At 46.6% G+C, this 8,487-nt stretch overlaps 1 pseudogene; it reads left to right on the forward strand.

Annotated features, from left to right (window-relative positions):
* Nucleotides 1-2,064: 2,064 nt before the first annotated feature.
* Nucleotides 2,065-8,230, forward strand: LOC133762572 (SWI/SNF-related matrix-associated actin-dependent regulator of chromatin subfamily A member 5-like; annotated as a pseudogene).
* The last annotated feature ends 257 nt before the right edge of the window (nt 8,231-8,487 follow it).

Raw genomic sequence — 8,487 nt, forward strand, 5'->3', positions numbered from 1 at the left:
GGGAGGCAGGGAGGGGACGAAAGGGAGAGAGGGAGAGAGGGAGAGAGAATCGATCCTGATCCTCCATCTGCTGGTTTACTCCCCAACTGGCTGCAACAGCCAGAGCTGCGCCGATCTGAAGCCAGGAGCTTCCTCCGGGTCTTCCCACACAGGTGCAGGGGCCCAAGGACTTGGGCCATCTTCTACGGCTTTCCCAGGCCATAGCAGAGAGCTGGATCAGAAGTGGAGTAGCTGGGACACGAACCGGCACCCATAAGGGATGCGTGCACTGAAGACAGAGGCTTTACTCTCTATGCCACAGCGGCGGTCCACTGAGAGGTTTTAAATCAGAGACATGGGGAGAATGCCACGTGTGAATACAAAGAATACAGAAAAAAGGAGTTAATTGGAGAGGCAAAGTAAATTTTCTTTTGGATTTCTAGGATGGGACACTTAAATGACAATGTACACAGAATGTGGGTTTACATGTTGAGCTAGCAGCACAGTGAGGAAGGCCGGCTGGACTCAAGGAAGGCCAGTTTACAGTAACAACATCTGAGTATCTGGGGATCACGGCATCTGACAGAAGCCCCTCTTCGGTGAAAAATGATTATTTTGAAAAAAATCACTGCATTTTCCAAGACATCTTAGGATATTCACAGACATTGGGTTTCCCGTGTTAAAATGCTGACTAACAGAGGACACGGATAGAGCTCTGAGTACGATCCAGAGTTAGGCAAAAGGAGAAAAGCCTTCCAAGAAAACTACAGCACAGGAGAGAAGATATGCCAGAAGGTCGGCGCACTGGGAACCAAATAAGGACCGCGCTGCTTCCCAGAAGTAATGGATAACGAACACAATAAGACACATGAGACAGGAGAGCAGGCTAGAGCTAAGAAATCTCTGGACAGGGAGGTCTCTAAGGTCAGGTGTTCTAACTCTGACCTTTTTACAAGTATACATCCCACACAAGGGAAGCAATGCCCAGCTTCTGCACAATCCCTGTCTCCACTGGGGAAAAAACAACCCAAAGAACGGACTGTTCTTGCAGCAACTCTGCATGGGAAACAAGTGAACAAATAAACTAAGAGACACTGTGCCTTTCATTCAACCGCACTCACCAAAGGGCGGTGTTTCTAATATTTTAATTTGATCTCAGAAATAGAAAAACAGAAATAGAAACAGCATCAACATTAAGACGACATTTCATTGACAAAAATTATTAGGTAGGATGACCTTGTATTGAAAGAACAACTAGTCTGCATAAGCGATTTTACAAAACAGCCACTATGGGCTTGATCTGACATCCTTCCAGGCATAAGCTGTCAGTTCAGTGTTGAGTATCTATTTAAATCCCAGGTATAAAAATTCTTAATATGATACTGTGTTAATATTACAATGTTATTATGGCACAATGTTATTTTCTTGATCCACTGCAAAAACACTTTAGTCCTTTTAGAAGTTTCCAAAGTTAGGATTACAGAACCCGATACAAACGTCAACGGAAACTGCATGGGATTCCATGGCAGTGCCCACGGCACACCTAAGCTTTTCAAGCTCTCCTTGTCCCAGGGTCCCCCCAGCACGCAGGCAGAGCCGACCCAGGACTGGAAGCACAACGACTCCCTGGTTCCTGCAGCTTCGCCTTTGAAAGCGCTCACACCTCAACCGGCTTAAGGCGCTCACGGCAGGGACGGACTCGATTGTGGGTGGAGCCGAAAAGAAATCGCTGCTGAATAAAAACACCAGGCAGCAGAAGCACAGGCGCACACAGACGCGGCTGAGAGTGACAGGGAACAGGGAAACCGCCTTGTCGGCGACTCCGGGAGGGACTGGGCTGGGAGACCGGGGCTGGCGCAGGAGCCGCGGGGCGCAGCCGGAGGAACCCGGACAGCCCCCTCGAAGGGAGCGGGCCGGGCTGCGCACCCACCCGCCCCGGACTCGCAACCTGGGTCCCGGGAGCTCCCCCAAGTCAGACACTTCCCCACCACCGTCTTATTCTGGAAGTGACCCCAGACAGGCGCCCAGAACGACCCGTCGGCCTCCTATCATCCCGCTCCTGTCCCCTCGCGGTCACTAACCGGGATGCAGGCCGCGGTCACGCTGGTGGCTCTGGCGGGCGACTCTTCCAGGAACTGGCCCGCATCAGCTGAGCTTCCCCACACAAACCTGGGCGCTGGAGCCAGGGCACCACCCACTCAGCCCCGCCCCGCCCCCAGCGGAAGTGACGCACAGCCCTCCGGGCCCACCCGCCCACCGCGGTGCGGTTCCTCCGCCGCGCCTCGGTCCGGACCTCGCTGTCAATCGCCTCTCTGGGCCCACCCCGAGGCATGCGCAACAGAGCCTGACAGGGCGCGAGGCGTGCCTGTGTGCTCGCGGGAGACGTGCGTGCGTAAACGCGCGTGCGCGAGCCCCGCGGGGCGTGGCCTTGTAGAGGGCGGGTCTTGGATTTACAGTCATGTGCTGGCGCTGGGGCTGGGACAGTTTGTCTTTGGATGGTGTGCCAGTCCTCAGGGCCGAGGCCAGGCGTGCCTCTTTGTGGGCCGCCATCCCCTTTCAGTAGAGTTAAGCCTTCGTAGCCTTCCTTAAAGACTGTGTCCGAGCGGCTGGCTGTTCAGTTTTCGAGGCTGGGGGCTTCTTTGCCCAAAGCTGCTGTCTCAGTTCCTAGTGACACCTCCCCCATAGCCTTTCCTGGGCATGGCCATCCGGACCAAATGTCACACGAAAGCTCTCACGCCTTTTATCGTGTCGGAAGTTAGCACAGACTGTCACAAGTGGCTTCACACTTAGCGCTCTTAAATTACTTCCGACGTTTCCTGTGGACCGAAGCAGCCAGCCCCCTTCGTGTTTCTGAAAAGCTCTGAGCGAAAAATGATTGTTCACATTTTTCAGTGCTTAAAAAAAAAGTGTGTGTGTGTGGGGGGGGGAGTTTGGGGATATGGCGATGACATGACATTCAGACTTCAGTGTGCCCAAGAAAAGGTTTATCACACAACACAGCCATGCCATTCCTTTGCTTGTTGTTAGGGGCAGCTTTCCGGCTACAACAGTGAATTTAGCGAGTTGCAACAGCTTCTCTAAGTGACCTTGCAATTGTGTTGAAGTAAGGAAAGTAGAAAAGTAGTTTTGACTAGTCCTCATCTTCAAAATTTTACCAAGATTCCGCGCCTTCTGCTGCGTGTCAAAACATCAGTCCCCCTGTGAGATTTCTGTGAAGTCCTCAAGGAAGAGAAATGTATGAGCTGCCAAACATCGTGGGGGTTAGGCTGTTAGTATAAGTTTTTTGAAATGAAGCCTGGGGAGCCAGTTTGCTAGGGTCTGTGGCACAGGTGGCTGAATTGTGTACATCATAATGCCTGGCAAACCCCCTCAATGTGTAAGCCAGCCAAAAGAAAGCTGTGTGGCCAAATTACACCTAGAGGAGTGTGGAAGTAACTCGAGGTCTTGAGAGAGATTTCTCCCCATAAAGAAAAAAGTGCTCTGATCCCTCTTAAAATGGCAAGGAACACAATTCGGAAGTGTTGGAACAGACAGCAAGACTACCACCACAGGGGACAGCGCTCAGCCTCAGATCCAAATACAACAAAGCCAAGCTGGGATTCACAGGGCATCTGCACAGCGAGTGGTCACAGGTGGAAAATTACTAACGTGACATCGGTGGGACGGGACATCCTTGCTAAACCAATGCAAAACAATTCTTGCTGAAAGCAGATGCAAGCAATGTCTTATCAAGGGTGGGAGATTCTTTCTAAAGTGACTTGGCAGCATGCTTGGGAAAACTGGACTTTAGGAAGGTTTACTGTAATTTTAATTTTTTTCCCAGAAACCTTTTATTTAAGAAATACAAACCATGCATTTCATAAGTATAGTACTGGGCCAGGACCGGCACTGTGGCGCAGCGGGTTAACGCCCTGGCCTGAAGCACCGGCATCCCATATGGGCGCCGGTTCAATACCCGGCTGCTCCACTTCCTGTCCAGCTCTCTGCTATGGCCTGGAAAAGCAGTAGAAGATAGCCCAAGTCCTTCGGCCCCTGCACCCATGTGGGAGACCTGGAGGAGGCTCCTGGCTCTTGGCTTCGGATTGGTACAGCTCCGGCCATTGCAGCCAACTGGGGAGTGAACCATAGGATAGAAGACCTCTCTCTCTCTCTCTGCCTCTCCTCTCTCTGTGTAACTCTGACTTTCAAGTAAAATACATAAATCTTTAAAAAAAAATAAGTATAATACTGGCCGGCGCCGTGGCTTAACAGGCTAATCCTCTGTCTTGCAGCACCGGCACACCAGGTTCTAGTCCCGGTTGGGGCGCCAGATTCTATCCCGGTTGCCCCTCTTCCAGGCCAGCTCTCTGCTATGTCCCGGGAAAGCAGTGGAGCATGGCCCAAGTCCTTGGGCCCTGCACCCGCATGGGAGACCAGGAGAAGCACCTGGCTCCTGGCTTCGGATCAGCACGATGTGCTGGCCGCAGTGGCCATTGGAGGGTGAACCAACAGCGAAAAGGAAGACCTTTCTCTCTGTCTCTCTCTCTCTCACTATCCACTCTGCCTGTCAAAAAAAAAAAAGTATAATACTGGGCCGAAGTGGGTAAGAAGATGTCTCAGAGGAGCATAACCAACGTTTGGGCAAGAAGAGACCAAATCATAGTGTCCCCTCTTGGTTTCCTCCATTCCCTAATTTATCCAGATTTTCCTCTGATGTCAAAGATTTCCGAGTAACTCTCAATTCTTCTTTAGCTCCCCTTCCCCTTCCCTCTCCTCCCCTTCCCACCATCACACATGGAATTACTTGTGAAGTCTGTGTGATGTGCCTTAATGCAGACTCTCTTGTGTCTTTGCTCTACTTTGTCATTACCACTGCTGTACTTTAGGCTTTCCTCTAAACTGGTTTTCCAGCCTGTAGCTAACCTCCCACCCAGTTAGTCTCCTCTGTGCAGCCAAAGTAATCTTTGGAAATTACAAGTCCGATTATGTGTTTTCCCTGATCAAAAAGCTTTCGCTGTTGCTTCCTCCCCATAGAATAAGCAATATGGCCTGACAGGCCCTGACTCTGCTGACCTCCTGGGTCCTTGCCCCTCATTCTTCACCTTCCATCCAGACTTGCTCTTCCCCAAATATCCTGTGCCTTTTCTTCTTCTTCTTTTTTTTTTTTTAATTTATTTTATTTATTTGAAAGAGTTACAGAGAGAGAGGTCTTCCATCCGCTGGTTCACTCCCCAGATGGCCGCAATGGCTGGAGCTGTGCCGATCTGAAGCCAGAAACCAGGAGCTTCGTCTGGGTCTCCCACATGGTTGCAGGGGCCCAAAGACTTGGGCCATCTTCTACTGCTTCCCCAGGCCATAGCGGAGAGCTGGATTGGAAGAGGAGCAGCCGGGACTAGAACTGGCACCTATATAGCATGCTGGCGCTCCAGGCCAGGGCTTTAACGCTGCACCCCCACCCCCCAACCCCGTGTCTTATCACACTTGTTACCTTTGTTCATGCTGCTGGCTTAGCTTTCCTTCCACCTTACCCACATGGAGATTTATCTATCCTTCAACCAGGAAAATCTTTCTTGCCACTTCATAACATAAATTATTCCTTCCACCTGTGCTCGCCTCGCCTTTTGCCCTTGCTGCACAATATTATAATTTATTTGCTTATATATCTGCCAGTTTCTTGCAGGCAAGGAATGTAATGGGACTATACCTGTATCTTTTGGGTCTAGCATAATACCCAAAAAATAGAAGACTCTCTAAAAGTATGTGTTATTCAGTAAATTTTATTCAGATTACTAGTTTGATAAAATGGGAAATTAAACTCCTTTATGATTATTTTCATGTTGGAAAAAATTTTTATTTAATTTCAAACAAAATGAATCCAATAGTGTTCAAAACAGATTATCTTGGTATAAACAGATGATGCCTTCAGGAAAATATCTATATTTGAATTGTTTTTTACAGTCAATGTTTGACACTATTTTCTTCTGTAGCTAGGTAAAATAGGTATCTGCATTGCTCCTGTATCATTTACATTTGTTTACATTTATATTACATTTATAGGGTTTACCGTTTTCCTTTTCTATTTTAGATCTTTCCTTCTCTGTATCCACAGTTAATCCCTCATTCTAGGAACTCTTATGACCTGATTCATAATGTCTAAGAATTTCCAGTTTCTGTATTGTTAAAACAAAAACCTTGTTGTTATATGCAAAATAAATATAATTGTGTTGGTGTAAGATAATTCACTAAATCATCTAAGTGAGGAACATGCTAGACAATAATTCTAGAGAAATAGTCACTGTGGCAGGCAGAATAATGGCCACCTAAAAAATGCCTTGCCTATTCCTTGGACCTGTGAGTGTGGTATGTGACACTGCAAAAGGGACTTCTGTGGCTGTAACTGAGGCTGCAGATTTTAGGAAAATAAAATTACCTTGGATTATCCATGTGGGCCCAATGTAATCACATGTGTCCTTAACAGCCATATCAATGTGACAGAGGGAAGTCAGAGACATTCAAGATGGAGGGTGCAGGGAGGACATTTTGCCAAGTAGTGCTGTTGTCCTCAAGGACATGACTTCAGTCCTACAGCCCCAAGGAACTTAATTCTGCCAACAATCTAGATAACCTTGAAAACACATCCTTTCTCTGGGTGACCAGATAAAAGCCCAGGCCATCTGATGCCTTGATTTCAGTTGTGTGAGATTTGAAGCAGAGAACGTAGCCCTGTGTACCCAGACTTCTGACTTACAGAATTGTGACAACTAGATTTGAGTAGCTTTAAGATAATTAAGCTTGTAGCATTTTGTTTCAACAGCAATAGTGAAATAATTATCTTTATGTAGTTTGAAGATAGGGAAAGCGAGAATTTTATCTATTTTGCTCCTTAGCACTGAGGCCTGGTATATAGTAGGTGTTCGGGAAACATGTGGTGGGTGCATATTTGAGGCATTAGGTTCATTGATTCAACCATTATTTATTGAGTGCATAGTACGTATGTAGAGCCAGGCTATTTCCTGGAGGTAAAAAGTTGGAGTCTCCCTGGAACTCAAGGCATAAAGACACTACTAATATGAAAGCAGTACTAAGAAGATATGCGCTGGTTTATGTGTCTGGAGCAGGGATGTGTCACATTCATGGCCCGTTGTGTCGGATAACGCTTACTGGGGAACAGGACTTCTGAGCCATATCTTGGGAGAGGAAGTCCTTAGCAAGGCAGATGGCAGCAGCGCTATTAAAGGCGGAGAGAGAAAGGAGACAGCTTTGCAGAGGAAAGGGGTGTTGTGATCAAAGGCAAGGAGGCAAGAGACACGGAGGTGACTGAACCGTGCAAAAGAGAAAGAAAAGTCAGCCATGCTGCCGCTGGTTATCTCAGGGAAGCTCTTCGTGTTGATGAACTTGGAGCACTCAAGACTCCTCGACCTCCCAAACAACCCAAGGTTCAGTTCTTTATCCCACATTTGTTTGATTTGCTGTAAAAAGAAATTCTGTGTTAATAGAAAAACTATTAGGTACAAAGTACCTCAAAGTTCTGACCTACCTAATGCAGCATGGGCACCGAAAGACAGTTTAAATTGATAGAGTGGAACCCATTAGTAATGAAAATTTAGAGGAACAAGAGCAGATTCTAACAGTGATTTACCAACTGTAATGAAATTTTAACCAGTTTAATAAAGCTGATGAGAAATAGGGAGGAGGGGAGTCGTGAGGATATTGAAAATATAGCAAGAGCAGTAGAAGGAGAAACTCCGGAAGTCACTGAGTACGCAGCATCATCAGGGAAAGATCCTGTAAATCCAAGACATAGAGAAGATGACGGCTCAGGTTGAAAGGAAAGAGGCAAAAATTCAAAGTATGCAAAAAGCACTTGGCCCAAAGGTTGGAAGGTATAAAGCACATTTTTATCTGCAGAGGATATTATATGGTACTAAAAAAAATAAAAAAGGATAAACTATGCTGAAAAGGAGGATTGTTTCCTGATTTGGATGCTGCACAAGCTTGGATTTGAGGAAGAAAAGGCTTATGATGAGCTGCAACAGTGTATTCAAAAGCCTTCTCAGTTCAGATTTGACTGGTTTCTTAAGTCCAGAACTCCAGAGGCACTCCAGAGCAGGTGCAACATCTTAATTACTTTGATGGCAAGGAAAACATGGAACTAGAAACAAAGTGGGAGAAGGTAGAGAAAAAGAAATGGGGACCAGATCGTCAGCCTAGAAGCATGAAATGGATAGAATCACCTGATGGCCAAGGAAGAAAAAGGAAGGTGACACTGTGAAGATGGTATTTGTTTCATAATCATGAACTTTAAGCCAGTAATTCATTAATCTACAGGTCTTCAGAAGATGTGTTGTGCAATGTACAATTGTTATGTCATTCAAAGACATCAGGTTCATCTGTTTACTGAGCCTTAGACATTAGTACCTAGTTCTACTTTTGTAAAATGCAACAGTTGTCCTGAAAATGTTTTATCATTAACACTTGAAATAGTAAAATCAACTTCTTTTAGTTAATAAAAGAAACTAAAAGAAACAA

This window comes from Lepus europaeus, chromosome 1, assembly GCF_033115175.1.
Source record: "Lepus europaeus isolate LE1 chromosome 1, mLepTim1.pri, whole genome shotgun sequence".
In the NCBI taxonomy this organism is placed as follows: Eukaryota; Metazoa; Chordata; class Mammalia; order Lagomorpha; family Leporidae; genus Lepus; species Lepus europaeus.